The sequence below is a fragment of the Aegilops tauschii genome, chromosome 6, assembly GCF_002575655.3.
Source record: "Aegilops tauschii subsp. strangulata cultivar AL8/78 chromosome 6, Aet v6.0, whole genome shotgun sequence".
In the NCBI taxonomy this organism is placed as follows: Eukaryota; Viridiplantae; Streptophyta; class Magnoliopsida; order Poales; family Poaceae; genus Aegilops; species Aegilops tauschii.
Genome location: NC_053040.3, coordinates 46,733,177 through 46,747,910, shown reverse-complemented (window position 1 = coordinate 46,747,910; position 14,734 = coordinate 46,733,177). Strand labels below are relative to the sequence as shown.

Genomic DNA, 14,734 nt, shown 5'->3' with positions numbered 1-14,734 from the left:
CTATGTGCATAGGAGGTGAGCTAGAGCACCCAAATGCCCTCCCCTCGACGGCCAGAAAAAATAGAGCACTGTGGAGTGCTCTGCTGCGGCGATGGGGTATATATAGGCAGCTCATTTGTCCCGGTTCGTGGCTAGAACCGGTACTAAATCCGGGCCTTCTGTCCCGGTTCATGCCAAGAACCGGGACCAATGGTTGTGGGCCAGGAGCGAGGCCCATTAGTCCCGGTTCGTGACTCGAACCGGGACAAATGGTTCCATACGAATCGGGACCAATGCCCACGAGGCCCCGGCCGGCCCCCTGGGCTCACGAACTGGGACGAATGCCCCCATGGGTCTCAGTTCGTGACTGAACCGGGACTAATGGGCTTGCCATGCCCGAACGAAAGCCCTATTTTCTACTTGTGATGGCCAGTGTAAATGTAATTTCTTAGGTTATTGTTTTTATAGCGATATTTCTAGTGTAGTTTCATTCGGTAGTAGTCTATCTTACACTGGTTTTTCACTATAAATGGCCAGTGTAAACACAGTTTCTTTAGGTTTTGGTTCTGCATTTTCCTTTCTCTTCAGTTGCCGCAGCTGCTGGGAGTGGGAGTGGGAGTGGTGCGTGGTGAAGAGATGCATTTTCGACAGGCTTTTCTTGAATGGTTGCGGCCGGTGGTTTGTTTGGTTTACTTGGCTTGGGTGTTTTGTAAACTGAATCAACAAAGAGACTAGGTTTTTCTTGTTCTCCAAAACATATATCCCCTGTTTGCTTTTTTTTAATAGATCAAAATGAGGAGCTATCTTGATTTTTTGAGTGCGGTAGTTTAGACAATGTAAAAGAGAACAGTGTGGTGTTATCTTTTTGATTTGTGTAGTTTTGTCAGTCTATGCTTCGCTTTTTTACAGTATTGTTTATCATTCCTAAATAATCCGTCGTATTTTTCTTTTTTTGTCTTTTTTATTTGTGCAAACTGATTGTGGAATATTTTTTTATATGTGAGTTTATACTCTGCAGGATGTTGAGTCCAGATTGCCATTCATTCTGTCAGAATGATGATGAGCAGAACTTTGGCATTTTCATTCGCGACGGGTCTGGAGATTTTGCGGTAATCTATTCTCCTTTTATCGGATGTTTTTTCAATGCCTTTTCCTTTATGATAGGATCTTTTTGCTAAATGTGTTGATTTTTTTTCTCCTTTTTTATGAGCAGAACATCCCATGCACCGCAAGGAACCGGTTCAACCGGATGAGTGGCCTGAAGTTTAATGCACATGGCCATAATAACCATTGAAGATGGATACATTGGGCCACATTTTGTGCACCGCCTCATGCCCACGAACATCACAAGCAAGTTTATGGTACATCTTCTCAATCTTTCAGTTCCTTTTTTTGTTATTTTTTCTTTTTTGCAAATATGTTTTGCTTTTTTCCTCTTCTTTCCTAACACATTTTTCACCTTTATTTCCTTTTTTGCTTTTTGTTTGTATTTGCTGATATCAGATAGAAAATCCCGAAGAAAATAGTTCAACCATTGAACTTGGCTTCACAAGGGGTTGCTGAGCTTTGTTTGGGTGTAGGAGATTTCATGCAGCTTGGATATCACACGGATCGCGATGGACGGATGGTCTTCGACAAAGATTGGGGTGTTTTTGTAGCCCAGAACCACCTCCAGGTGGATGATGCCGTCGTATTCAACTTCAAGCATAGCAATGCACAGGGCATCAACATTAAATGCGTCATGGTCTATTTTTATGTTGTGTTATTTTTCGTAATTGTCCCAATTGCAAGTCCACCGACGACTCGCAATTGTGGGGCCCACATGCCTCTTTTTGCAACTCAACCATTGACTTGCAACTGGGAGTGTTTTTACTCGATGCTACTTGCAACTCCACCATCTACTTGCAACTGTGGGTGCCTGCATGCCACTTGCAACTCGACCATTGACTCGCAACTCGGCTTTTTTGTAGTTTGCAATCCACCTAATTGCAAGTCCACCATCGAATCGCAAATGTGGGTGCCCGCATGCCACTTGCAATTAGACCATTGACTCGCAACTCGGCTTTTTCTCGTAGTTTGCAAGTGCCCTAGTTGCAAGTCCACCCATCAAATCGCAACTGTGGGTGCCCGCATGCCACTTGCAAGCAGACCATCGACTCGCAACTAGGGTTGTTTACTCGATGCCACTTGCAACTCGACCATGGACTAGCAACTCGGTATTTTTTGTAGTTTTGTAATTGCCCTAGTTTGCAAGTCCACCATCGACTCGCAACTGTGGGGTTCCCGCATGCCACTTGCAACTCGACCATCGACTTGCATCTTGGGCAATTGCCCTAGTTGCAAGTCAACCATCGACTTGCAACTGTGGGTGCCTGCATGCCACTCACAACTCGATGGTCGAGTTGCAACTCGGCTTTTTTTGTAGTTTGCATTGCCCTAGTTGCAAGTCCACCATCGAATCGCAACTGTGGTTGCCCGCACGCCACTTTTGCAAGTAGACCATTGACTCGCAACTCAACTTTTTTTGTAGTTTTTGTAATTGCCCTAGTTGCAAGTCCACCCATTGAATCGGAACTGTGGGTGCCCGCATGCCACTTGCAAGTTGACCATCGACTCACAACTAGGGTTGTTTACTCGATGCCTCTTGCAACTCAACCATCGACTTGCAACTCGGTTTTTTTGTAGTTTTTGTAATTGCCCTAGTTGCAAGTCCACCGTCGACTCGCAACTGTGGGGTGCCCTCATGCCACTTGCAACTTGGATTTTTTGTAGTTTGCAATTGCCCTAGTTGCAAGTCCACAATCGACTCGCAATTGTGGTGGCCCGCATGCCACTTGCAAGTAGAACATCGACTCACAACTAGGGTTGTTTACTCAATGCCACTTGCAACTTGACCATCGACTTGCAACTCGGACTTTTTTGTAGTTTGTAATTGCCCTAGTTGCAAGTCCATCATTGGCTCGCAACTGTGGGGGTGCCCGCATACCACTTGCAACTGAACCATCGACTTGTAACTCGTTTTTTTAGTTTTTGTAATTGCCCTAGTTGCAAGTCCACCACCAACTCCCAACTGTAGGGGCCTGCATGCCACTTGCAAGTAGAACATTGACTCACAACTAGGGTTGTTTGCTCGATGCCACTTGCAACTCGACTATTGACTTGCAACTGGGATTTTTTTTGTAGTTTGTAATTGCAAGTCCACCATTGGCTCGCAACTGTGGGGTGCGCGCATGCCACTTGAAACTCGACTATCGACTTGCAACTTGGCTTTTTCTGTAGTTTGTAATTGCCCTAGTTGAAAGTCCATCATCGACTCGCAACTGTGGGCGCCCGCATGCCACTTGCAAGTAGACCATCGACTCGCAACTAGCTGGTGTTTACTTGATCCCACTTGCAACTCGACCCTGGACTTGGAACTGGTCCATTTGTTGTCTTCTTTTTTCGCCATAATTGCCCTAGTTGCAAGTTCACGATCGACTCGCAACTGTGAAGGACCCGAATGCCCCAGTTGCAACTCGACCATCGACTCGCAACTCGGGGGGGGGGGGGTGTTTACTTGATGCCACTTGCAACTCGACCCTTGACCTTCACCTGATCTTTTTGTGTGTGTTGTTTGTTTGTTGTTTGTTGGCTGTTGTTCTTTGTTGTTCACAATTACTTCCTTTTGGAAATACAAGCAACTTTGGTTTCACCGATGAAAATATGCGTCAACTGTGGGCCCGCATGCCCCAGTTGCAACTGGGGCACCAACTTGTAACTGGTTGGTATTTTACTCGAAGCCACTTGCAACTCGACCCTGGACTTGCAACTGGTATGTTGTATTTTTTGTCTCGTAATTTCCCCAGTTGCAAGTCCACTATCGACCTCGCAACTACGAGGGCCCGTGTGCCCTAGTTGCAACTCCACCATCGACTCGCAACTGCTGGTGTTTACTCGATGCCACTTGCAACTCGACCCTGGACTCGCAACTGGTCTGTTTTTTGTCTTTTTCTTTGCCATAATTGCCCTAGTTGTGAGTCCACCATCGACTCGCAACTATGAGGGCCCGCATGCCCCAGTTGCAACTCAACCATCGACTCGCAACTCGACCTTGGACTCGCAACTGGTCTGGTTTTTTGTCTCTTCTTTATTGCCTTAATTGCCTAAGGGTCCCCAGTTGCATGTTGACCATCAACTCGCAACTAGGAGGTGTGTGTTTGTTGAGGACCCCTAGTTGCAAGTTGACCATCGACTCATAATTAGGTGTGTATGTGTGCGTGTGCACGCGTGTGTGTGTTGTTGTGGCCTCCAGTTGCAAGTCGCGCATCAACTCATCCCCAGTTGCAAGCCGCCCATCGACTCGCAACTAAGTGTGTGTGTGTGTGTGTGCGTGTGTGTCTGTGTGTCGAAATTTCCCCGGTTGCATGTCAACCATCGACTCGCAACTAGGAGGTGTGTGTTTGTTGAGGACCCCTAGTTGCAAGTTGACCATCGACTCATAATTAGGGGTGTGTGTGTGTGTGTGTTTGTGTGTTGTCGTGGCCTCCAGTTGCAAGCCGCGCATCAACTCGTCCCCAGTTGCAAGCCTCCCATTGACTCGCAACTAAGTGTGTGTGTGTGTGTGCTTTGTCGAGGGTCCCAAGTTGCATGCTGATAACCGACTCGCAACTAGCGGGTGTGTGTGTGTCTTTATGTCAAGGGTCCCTAGTTGCATGTCAACCCTCGACTTGCAACTAGGGGGTGTTTGTTTGTTGAAGGGTCCCCAATTGCATGTCGTTAACCGACTCCGTAACTAGAGATGTGTGTGTGTGTCTTTTTGTCAAGGGGTCCCTAGTTGCATGTTAACCATCGAGTCGCAACTAGGGAGTGTTTGTTTGTTGAGCCCCCCCAGTTGCAAGTTGACCATCGACTCGCAACTAGGGGGTTGTGTGTCTGTGTTTTTGTCAACCATCGACTCGCAACTAGGGTGTGTGTGTGTGTGTTTTGTCGTGGCCCCTAGTTGCAAGCCGCTCATCGAACTCGCAACTAAGGATGATGATGATGTGTGTGTGTGTGAAGGGTCCCTAGCTGCATGTTGATAACCGTCTCACAACTAGGATGTGTGTGTTTTGTTGAGGACCCCCAGTTTGCAAGTTGACAATCAACTCGCAACTAGAGGTATGTGTGTGTTTGTCAAGGGTCCTCATCTGCATGTCAACCATCGACTCGCAACTATGGAGGGTGTGTGTTTGTCAAGGACGCCAATTGCAAGTTGACCATCGACTCGCAACTGGGAGGTAGGTGTGTGTGTGTGTGTGTGTGCTTTGTCATGGCCCCCAGTTGCAAGCCACTCACCGACTCGCAACTAAGGATGTGTGTGTGTGTGTGTTTTTGTAGAGGGTCCCTAGTTGCATGTCGATAACCGACTCGTAACTAGGTGTGTTTGTGTGTCTTTTTTTGTCAAGGGTCCCCAGTTGCATGTTGACCATGAACTTGCAAGTAGGAGGTGTGTGTTTGTTGAGGACCCCCAATTGCAAGTTAGACATCGACTCGTAATTGTGTGTGTGTGTGTGTGTTGTCGTGGCCTCCAGTTGCAAGCCTACCATCAACTCGCAACTAACAATGTGTGTGTATGTGTTTATTGAGGGTCCCTAGTTGCATGTCGATAAGCAACTCGCAACTAGGGGGGTGTGTGTGTCTTTTTGTTGAGGGTCCCCAGTTGCAAGTTGCCCATGGACTTGCAACTAGGGGTGTGTGTTTGTTGAGGACCCTCAGTTGCAAGTTGACCATCGACTTGCAACTAGGGTGTGTGTGTGTGTGTGTGTTTATTCGTGGCCCCCAGTTTGCAAGTTGACCATCGACTCACAACTAGGGGGGTGCGTGCGTGCGTGCGTCCGTGTGTGTGTGTGTGTTTGTCAAGGGGTCCCCAGTTGCAAGCCGCTCATCGACTCGCAACTAAGGATGTGTGTGTGTGTCTTTTTGTCAAGGGGTCCCCAGTTGCGTCTCAACCATCGACTCACAACTAAGGGGTCCCAAGTTTAGCGGAGTGCGTGTTTGTCAAGGGTCCCCTGTTGCAAGCCGACCATCGACTCGCAACAAGGAGCGGGACGGGGTGGTGTATTTTGTGTGTTTGTCAAGGTCCCTAGTTTTTGCGAGTCTACCTCGAGCCGCAACCGAGGAGGAGGGGGAGAAGTTCGTTTGTACAAGCCCTGGTTGCTAGCCGAGCATCGGCTTGCAACTTGGGGGAGGGGGAGGGGAAAATTTGTTTCTGTACGAACCCTTATTTTTTTGCAAGTCAACCACTGAAATCGCCATAGAGAGGTGCCGATGTCTGTGTGTATTTGTTGAGGACCGATTTCAACCAGTTCCAAGTCGATGCTCGACTCACATTTTTCTTACAACTATTTCCATTTTCGGATAGATTTTTTTCCTTTTATGATGGAACAAAACAAAGGATTTTCTACTTTTTTTAATATAACTACATTTTGTAAAAAAAATCTAATCCCTAGTTTTTACTATGATCAATATTGTATAATAATTATTTTTTATTAAAATATTTTTTATCAAATATTCTTACATGGTATGATCTCGTGTATGTTTTTTTTACACAAACAACCTTTTGTGTAGGAGCATAAAGGCCAATTTTTGAACTCAACTGTATTATTATTTTTTCGGAGGGTTTTTCTGCAAGATGTCCAAAGTTTGCAACGGATAACACCAGGTTGTGCGGCTCTGCTTCTATCTCTTTTTGGCTGACACTGTTTGAATTGGTGGGAGAGAGAGCTGGGCAAAGACGGGGGCAAGTACATCAAAGACGATGGCCTGCGATGTCGCCGCCGACGAGCCACCCGCCATCCTCACCATACTGGAGCTTCGCGCGCTCGACAAGGCCCCCGCCGTCTGCCCCGTCCAGGAGCCCCGCACGCCCGACAAGGCCCCCGCCGTCTGCACCGTCCGGTAGCTTCGCGCGGGCGACGCGCCGTCCACCATGGGCAGGGCCCCCGATCTCTGCGCCGACGAGATAGAGCACGCGACACACGATCGAGTAAGACCAAGTCCACATCACGCTATCTCGATTCTATTTTTTTCGTTGTATGCGGAGTTCCACTTTGGTTCCGCTCTGTTCAACTCAGCGCCGCGAATTGAACTGTAGAATGTGTCGGCTCGCTGGTGAATTTTGTGTAGGTCACGTTGGAGTAGGGGGTTGGGCAGCAAGGGTATGAGGATTTTGATTCATTGAGCCAGGAATTTCTATTTGATAGAAGTCTGTATCTGCTAGAGAAATTGTGCAGTAAGTCTGAATTTGTTAGATTCAGAATACCATAGCATTTCTGAACATTTTTAGAGCGTGGTTATGTGGCAAGGGGGGGGGGGGGGGGGTGTGATTTTAGGTGTTTCTCCCTAGGAGGGGCTTTTTATGGTGATCAAAGCGTTTGAACAGACTAGCCGTTCGGCCATCTCAATGCCATTGCAGCACAAACACCAGCACCAAAGCTATCTGTATGTGCAGTTGTCCCAGTTGTCCTTATTTTGATTGGCTTATTTTATGGAACATCATTCTCTGTGTAGATGACATCACAATTCAAAACTAGGTACTACTTAGTACAACCGGGATGGTCACCGGATTATTGACGGGGGGCACAGATGGACGAGTGACAGCCAATCTGATCTGATTTGCTTCATGGCTTTCCAAGCAACACGGAAGCGAAACGACCCTGCACTCCAGACTATATTTTCCTAAACACTCAAAGCCACGGCACACGAAAAGGCCCAACAATGACAACCAAAACAAACAACGGCAAAAAAAACTGACAAGTCAAAAAGTGAGAATCAAAGAGGTCCGTTATTGTGTTTTTCTTAACAAGGATAAGGATAGTGCGGGCCTGCCAGGGAAACGGGCTGGGACAAGAAAAGGGGATGTCATGCATATGTCATCTGAATGAGATCATTTTATGTCTCATTCGAATGAATTCTAGGCGCTCCCAAAGCTCCCCTGACTTATGTCCATGGAAGTTAGGAAGCAGATAAACCAGGCAACAGGATCCAGCTTCCATTTGACTGAATCAACAAAATTAGTTGTGCCAATACTGTTCTTGCTGGCGAATTGGCAGCATACACTGTCCATGGAAATAATTAGGACTTGTATAATGGCTGGGGTGTGGTGTGCAGTGTGCTCATCTGCCGTCGACGACACTGTCGACACTTGTAAAACTAGTAGATACCCCGCGTTGCTGCGGAAATTTGTAGTCTCTTGTTGAGCACCTCTTTAGAGCATAACACAATTCATAAACTGCGAGTAATCAAAAGATTTTGGATGTGATCGAACATTCATCGAAAAAACAATGTACTATAAATATATTCCAACATACTATAAATCCTACCTCGGTAAGAAAACTTGGAAACTTCCATAGGACAACTATGTGTGATGCTCACTTCTTCTAGAAGAATAATTTTCTAACAGAACAAACAGGTTTTTAGAATAGGGAGGAACTGCTCAGTTCTATTTTCCATTGAAAATGAAACTCATCAGCAAAAAGAAGGGAAACTAAAAGTGCCACTTGCGGATATTAAGGTTGGTTACATCACATACAACTATACATCGCAAATTAAACACAGCTCACAAGCAAACCATGCCCACAGTTTCCCCTTAAATGTCTCACGTGTCTGCCTCTTCATATTCTTGGTTGGAGCAAGCTTACTGGCCGAGGCACAATATCCGAGGCTTTGCTGATGGTTTGGTAACAACATACAGTGTACGCCAGCTACTTATTTAGTTGGTGGATTGAATCGACAAATTTAAAAGCATGAATAGATCATCTTCTTAAAATGGCCACTGGAAACCAAAGAATCGTGTTTGTGGAAATTTTCAAACATCACTGAAAATCAACTTAATATAAACACAACACTCCGTACCAAAGTTATCTAGATCTGCATAAACAATGAATGAGTCAGAAAATAATAAATTGTGTTGTGTACTCTGTTGGAATCAAAAGCAAAAATAAGCTTGACCTCAAACGAAAACTTTACAATGTAGCGTATCAAAACTATTCACAGACCTCTTGTTCAAAATATTAGGATACTAACCCAGCCCTGGAAAATTGAGTCAATACTGACTTTTTAGAGCTAGGTAGTCAAACAATGTAGGAGAAATAGCATGGGAACATAGCATGATAAAATGCACTCAGGGAGAAATAAGTTATTCTTGAATTTAAAAAGGTTAAGATAAAAGTACTATATCCAACTGCAAATTCGATACTACACATGCTTCTATGTTCCTATTGCGTGTCTTCTTATCAGGTGGGTGAAAGCAAAAAAAACTGACATTAGCTTATATATTATTTTAACAAAGAGGATTTAGAATGGAATCCACCAAGAAATCCTAAAGTAACCTTGGGCATGTCTACAAAGAACCGCAAAACCTGTAGACATAGCCTCGCTTCACAAATACTTCAGACTAATCACCATCAAGTCATGTGTAATCACATACAGAGAGAGAGAGAGAGGGAGAGAACTGCAAAGAATGTGTAACCAAAATGAAAGGAAAACTTCAGTCATAAATCTTTCGAAAATACATTATTTTTATCATAAAAAATCTTACAAATACTACTATGAAGGTGCTGAATTGCACATTAGAAAGTCTTTAGCTCTACCTGAAAGCACCTCCTAAACCCCTATCCAAGCAGACCAACCAAACTCTCTGCAAAATAAGTTGAACTACAAATTAAATCGATGTATATTAACTTAAAAGAAAGAAAATTTGAACAAACAAACGTACAAAAAATCTGGATGGTGGATGATAGAACCTCCCGTGCAATATTCTGATGAACTTTTCAATCTGCACATCCATACATGTTAGACTTTGTACATGACCACGAGCCACATAACAATCAGTAAAAAAAATATTAAAAGTAGTTAAGGTGCATTTACAGTACATATTAGGCCCGTAGAGAAAAGATCTATACAAATATACGATGGGAAGTTGGGAACGACCTCCTGCATTTACAGTACGTATGCATCTCTTCCACTAAAAAACACACATATGCGTTCAGGTCAACAATACAGACTTAAATATCTGGACAGATATACTACGGGAACCACCTCATCCTTCTGCTCCTACCTTGGCGACAGAGGCGCAACTTTGATTGGGATCCGGTAGACATGTCTATGGTTGGCATCAGTCTGAATCCATCACGCCATAGAACTACCCTTTGGGGCCGGTGCCCTCGATCTTCCAGTGACAGCTACTCCAACTGGAAATCGGGGCTTCTACCAAGCTAGATAAAAAAACGCGATTCAGATCTGAGGAGATGGAGAGCTCGCACCTACGCATGTGGGGTTGAAGGAGGACGCTGACGGTGGCACGTCTGGTTCCCCGGGAGGTAGGTTCGACGCCATGGCGCCTGGTTTGGGCCAGCATGTCCAGGCTCGCGGCACTCCAGGGGCTCCCGGAGGAAGGCAGCGTGTAGGTCTTAGTGTTCACGACCAGAGAAGGTTTGGCCGGCGGCGGTGCAACATGGGAAGTATGGCATAAATAAAGAGGGGAGGAGAAGAATTGGAAGACTACCCTAGAGATTTATTGGTGGAGGGAGATGAAAGGAACCACCAGACCAAGAGGCAAGGGCAGGAATTGTGCGACGGTGAAAAAATCAGACGCTTCGTTTCGTTTCGTTGTAAAAAAAAAAAGGAATTGCCGTGTGCAGAAGGAAAGGCGTGTTGGATGGCCAGTAAACCGTGCGAACGTAGCACAAAGCCAGCGACCTGCAGCGACAACATTTAGTGGTGACGTGGCTTCACCATAGGCGAGGAAAATCAGAAGAATTGATGACATGGTTAGATGATGATGTGGACGGGCTGCATGTTGAGAGAATAGGAAGAAGTGGGGAGCAACTTCTTAAGAATGGTAGATGTAGAGGTAGCCACCACTCCAAACCCATATATACTACTTGCATCATAAACAAGGGACTCCGAACAAATAGGATTGATCCATTCATAATTCAACAATATTGTATTTACAGTCCTATTTCTGAATATTTAGAAAAATGACAATGTAAGAAAAATCACGTAAGTAGCATTTATGCATTACCAAAAAAGCCACGTTGGCGCCAACTTCTTACAAGTGCGTGCATTGACTTGATGAAGCTCGGCTTACCAAAACAATTTTTTTGCTAGAATATGGCTTATCAAAATATTGTAAATACTAAATAATATTGTAAGATCTGAAGAAACATACTTAATGCTTTTACAACAAACATGTACTGTAGATGTGTTGTGAACCATATAAAATATAATTTTTTATTAATGCATTTTTTAGCCACACAAAAAACATAGTGGATGCAAATTGGACCTACTATTTGCCATTGTGGATCCTCAAATTTTTTTGTGTAGCTTACAAATAAAAGTGTTCTTCCATACAAAATTTTAAAGAATATAGAACACCTACAATATGTACATGTGTAACAAGATGTACTTTTGAATTCCCCCCACAAAAGAAATTTCTTTTAGCCAAACAAATACACGTGCCTTTACCGATCGTGGGCTCCAATGTCCAACATAGTTTTAGGCTCTCAGTATCATTTCACTCCGCCCAGTTTTCGAGTGTATCCTTCAGGGCATCCACGGTGCTTAGAGGCAGGCTTGCCTCTAAGCTGGGACCCACGGCTAGCTGCTAGAGTCAGCTCAAAACTTTGTAGTGTATAGAAAATTTTCTTTGCCTCTAAGATGTCCCTACAATGTGTAGAATACTATTTTTCAAAGGAACCATTTTCTAGTTGCTTGAGACACTCCATCTATGACTTGTAGGGTCAGTGAAACATTTTATTAAAAGAAAAGGCTTGGAGGCAGCCTCCAAGCATAGCGTCGATGCTTAACAAATTTGAGCTAGAGGCTATCTCTACCTCTATGGCCATAGAGACTGCCTTAGAGGCAGCAAAACGTCACACTGTGGAGATGAGCAGCCTACGCCGCCTCTGGAGGACGACGACCCGCTCTTCGAGATTCTCCTCCGGCTACCCCTGCAGCCATCTTGCATCCCCTGGCTGGCGACTCCCTCGTCTGCAAGCATTGACGCTGCCTCGTCTCCGATCCAGGTTTCTGCCGCCGCCGCCACTGCCGCAACCCTCCCCCTCGCCTTGGTTTCTTCCAAGAAGACCACGAGATCTCCTTCATACCTACCCTCAATTCTTCGGATCGTCTCGCCCGAACGCTTCTGCTTGCAGCACGACGACGACCACCGCTGCTTCCTCTCCCTTCGTACATGGCCTCGTACTCATCTTCCTTCGGAACATCTCCAACTACTCGTGTGGGATCCCATCACTGGCGACCAGCACCACATTACCGTTCCCATAGCGTTTGCTACAAAGAAAACCCGGATTAACGTTCCCCTTGGTTCGACATGGATGAGTCCCCAACTAGCGGGCCGGTGCTTCGCTCTGCCGGAGACAACCACCACTTCCATGTGGCCTTGGTAGGCAACAGTGAGAGACGAATTATGCAAGCGGTGTATGGGGCAATCTTATCACAACACCTCTTCAATCTGAGGATCCTGCCCATTTTTGAATCAGGGTTTCTATGGTCAAGCCTCCTATGCTGGTTGGGGATTCTCTTTACTGGTTGCTTACTGGGAGTTTGGTTGAGATCCTTGAATTTGATATGGATAGGCAAAAACTAGCGGTGATACCTACGCCAGTACATGACCTCAGCTATTTCCACTCGATGATACTGGCAGATGGTGGTGGACTTTGTCTCTTCACTTTGCCATGCTGCAGTGTCCAATTTTGAAAGAGAAGGACCAATTATGATGATGTTGCTTCATGGGTGTTTGGAAGAACTATTGAAATTGACAAGCTACTTTACTTGAAAGCAGAAATGATACTAGGGTTTGCCAAGGACAATAATGTGGTTCTCCTATGGGCAATTGACGGTCTTGTTTTTTTAGAAAAAAGGGCTGCGCCCCTGTTCCCTTTCATAAAGAAACGAAACAAAAGATCCAGTGTACATTACATCGAAAGCTCACAACGGTCAGGAGGCACGCTGCCGCAGTAAAAGCGTCACACAGCTACAACAACGCAAAGCCAGAACTAAAACCAGAAAGGAAAAATAGCAAACAACACTAGAGCCCTTCGAAGGAAGGCTCATTTGCCAAAAGAACAGAGCTAAAAGGTATCTCCGCGCCTCAGCCAGGATCTGGCCACAGCTACAGAGGAGGGCTTCTCACTTTCGTCTCCAACTCTTTCATAGCCCACACCAGCTTGTCCCTGGCACACCCTGAGGAAAGGCACTCCCACGTAGATAGATTTGACGCTGTTCTCCTCCATATAGCCTGCAAACCAGGCCAACAAACATTATTGAAAACCATGTCATTGCGAGTTTTCCAGATCGCCCACAGCCCAGCCGCATGGACAGTGTTGATGGCGACAAACTTGTCTCCCCTGAGCCAGTATGAGGAGATAGACATCATATTGATGTCTTCACTCACTCCAGTAATGACACAGATGGCTTTCCAGAACTCAATAGCAACAACACAAGCACTGAATAAATGGGAACATGATTCTTGCTCGGAGCAAAACACGCAAGAAGGATCACCCACCTCTTGTCTTTTGCTCAAGTTGTCTCTGGTCAGCAGTTTATTATTGACCAAAAGCCAGAGAAAGATCTGAATTCTGGGGGGAATTTTAAGTTTCCAAATAGCAGGAGAACTAGTAGGTAGAACTCCTCTGAAATTGATAAATTTATAGAAGGATTTAACTGTATAAACCCCTTTAGAATTCAGGTTCCAAACTGGGGAGTCATCCTCATCTATCAAAAGAATGGAACTAGCAATTTCTACAAGTTCAAACCAAAGAGCCATCTGCTCCTGAGTGAAACATCTCCTAAAAGTAAGCTTCAGGGTATAGCCATCCTAGATTTTATCAATAGTGGCACTATGCTCATTAGCTAGGTTATAAAGATCCCAGTACTGGGTAGCCAAAGTAGCATTGCCAAACCAATGGCCCTCCTAGAATCCAGTCCTCTTGCCATTGCCAATCTTCCAAGAGAAGCCAATCTTGGCAGCTTGTGCTACCCAGAGCACCCCTTTCCAGAAAGGGGAGGCTCCAACAGCAGAACAAGCAAAAATGTTGCTATTCTGAGGGTTATATTTGGAGTCAATAATATTCTTCCAAATTTTGCCCTCGGAGTTGTAGTATCTACTAATCCAAGAAGCTAATAGGGCCAAATTCATGTCCCCTATGTCAGTAATACCAAAACCCCAAACTCCTTCCTCATGTTGATGGAGTTCTAGGCAGTCAAATGGTACTTGTGATGGCCCTCATAATCATCCCAAAAGCAATGAGCTAATTGGGAGTTAATGAGTTTAATAGCCCACTTTGGAAATTTAATGAAGCCCATGAGATAAGTAGGGATACTAGCTAAGCAGGCTTGGAATAAAATGAGTCTCTTGCCAAAGGAAAGCAGTCTCCCCCTCCACCCAGCAGCTTTCTTGATGATCTTATCAACAGTAGGTTGTACATCCTCTTTTCTAATCTTGCTAAAATGTAGAGGGGCACCCAAGTACTTAATAGGGAAAGCACTGATTTTACAACCCAAGGTTTGAGCAAACACTAAAGCCTCACCCTATCTATATTAATAGGAACAAGGTCACATTTGTGAAAATTGATCCTCATACCAGAAATCTATTCAAAACAAGACAAAAGCCATTTAAGGTTTTTGGCATGGTCCAGGTTTTTGTCTAGGAAGAGCAGGGTATCATCAGCATATTGCATGCTAATGACCCCAGCAGGGTTTGAGGGTGGAAAACACC

General features: G+C 45.1%; 1 long non-coding RNA gene across 1 annotated transcript; it reads right to left on the bottom strand.

Annotated features, from left to right (window-relative positions):
- Nucleotides 1–9,462: 9,462 nt before the first annotated feature.
- On the bottom strand, nucleotides 9,463–11,043 carry LOC141025305 (uncharacterized). Its single transcript, XR_012186786.1, has 3 exons — nucleotides 10,260–11,043; nucleotides 9,713–9,772; nucleotides 9,463–9,634 (listed from the first exon to the last, which is right to left on the bottom strand). It is a non-coding gene; the product is annotated as an uncharacterized lncRNA (long non-coding RNA).
- Between the last annotated feature and the right edge of the window lie 3,691 nt (nucleotides 11,044–14,734).